The sequence below is a fragment of the Triticum dicoccoides genome, unplaced genomic scaffold (assembly GCF_002162155.2).
Source record: "Triticum dicoccoides isolate Atlit2015 ecotype Zavitan unplaced genomic scaffold, WEW_v2.0 scaffold82186, whole genome shotgun sequence".
In the NCBI taxonomy this organism is placed as follows: Eukaryota; Viridiplantae; Streptophyta; class Magnoliopsida; order Poales; family Poaceae; genus Triticum; species Triticum dicoccoides.
In genome coordinates, this window is record NW_021302614.1 from 1 (window position 1) to 1,591 (window position 1,591).

At 51.5% G+C, this 1,591-nt stretch overlaps 3 non-coding genes across 3 annotated transcripts; all 3 read right to left on the reverse strand.

The window, feature by feature from the left end:
• Nucleotides 1–265: 265 nt before the first annotated feature.
• On the reverse strand, nt 266–384 carry LOC119348027. Its single transcript, XR_005168674.1, has one exon. It is a non-coding gene; the product is annotated as a 5S ribosomal RNA (ribosomal RNA).
• Nucleotides 385–681: 297 nt separating this feature from the next.
• LOC119348028 lies at nt 682–800 on the reverse strand. Its single transcript, XR_005168675.1, has one exon. It is a non-coding gene; the product is annotated as a 5S ribosomal RNA (ribosomal RNA).
• A 297-nt stretch (nt 801–1,097) lies between these two features.
• On the reverse strand, nt 1,098–1,216 carry LOC119348029. Its single transcript, XR_005168676.1, has one exon. It is a non-coding gene; the product is annotated as a 5S ribosomal RNA (ribosomal RNA).
• Nucleotides 1,217–1,591: the final 375 nt, after the last annotated feature.

Genomic DNA, 1,591 nt, shown 5'->3' on the forward strand with positions numbered 1-1,591 from the left:
TGCCCCTCCCAGCTCCACTACAAAGACGATTGTACATTGCTTTGGCCGCTCCCTCTCAACTACGGAGACGAGTTTAACGCGGTTTCCACCCCTCCCTCTCAACCGCACCAGTGCACGCTTGCCGCGCCACAACGCCGACGCTGGACCCGTGAATCGTGAGCACCCAGCTATGACTTACCGCACTCGTGCAAAATAATAAAACACGGTAAATATATTACTTACACGTGCGTTTTGTTTTGCAAGCGGCGCGAAAAAAATTAAAAAGGGAATGCAACACGAGGACTTCCAAGGAGGTCACCCATCCTAGTACTACTCTCGCCCAAGCACGCTTAACTTCGGAGTTCTGATGGGATCCGGTGCTTTAGTGCTGGTATGATCGCATCCGACATGTTACCCCGGTCTTCGTCCCTTATCCTTGCCCCTCCTAGCTCCACTACAAAGACGATTGTACATTGCTTTGGCCGCTCCCTCTCAACTACGGAGACGAGTTTAACGCGGTTTCCACCCCTCCCTCTCAACCGCACCAGTGCACGCTTGCCGCGCCACAACGCCGACGCTGGACCCGTGAATCATGAGCACCCAGCTATGACTTTCCGCACTCGTGCAAAATAATAAAACACGGTAAATATATTACTTACACGTGCGTTTTGTTTTGCAAGCGGCGCGAAAAAAATTAAAAAGGGAATGCAACACGAGGACTTCCCAGGAGGTCACCCATCCTAGTACTACTCTCGCCCAAGCACGCTTAACTTCGGAGTTCTGATGGGATCCGATGCTTTAGTGCTGGTATGATCGCATCCGACATGTTACCCCGGTCTTCGTCCCTTATCCTTTCCCCTCCCAGCTCCACTACAAAGACGATTGTACATTGCTTTGGCCGCTCCCTCTCAACTACGGAGACGAGTTTAACACGGTTTCCACCCCTCCCTCTCAACCGCACCAGTGCACGCTTGCCGCGCCACAACGCCGACGCTGGACCCGTGAATCGTGAGCACCCAGCTATGACTTACCGCACTCGTGCAAAATAATAAAACACGATAAATATATTACTTACACGTGCGTTTTGTTTTGCAAGCGGCGCGAAAAAAATTAAAAAGGGAATGCAACACGAGGACTTCCCAGGAGGTCACCCATACTAGTACTACTCTCGCCCAAGCACGCTTAACTTCGGAGTTCTGATGGGATCCGGTGCCTTAGTGCTGGTATGATCGCATCCGACATGTTACCCCGGTCTTCGTCCCTTATCCTTGCCCCTCCCAGCTCCACTACAAAGACGATTGTACATTGCTTTGGCCGCTCCCTCTTAACTACGGAGACGAGTTTAACGCGGTTTCCACCCCTCCCTCTCAACCGCACCAGTGCACGCTTGCCGCGCCACAACGCCGACGCTGGACCCGTGAATCGTGAGCACCCAGCTATGACTTACCGCACTCGTGCAAAATAATAAAACACGGTAAATATATTACTTACACGTGCGTTTTGTTTTGCAAGCGGCGCGAAAAAAATTAAAAAGGGAATGCAACACGAGGACTTCCCAGGAGGTCACCCATCCTAGTACTACTCTCGCCCAAGCACGCTTAACTTCAGAGTT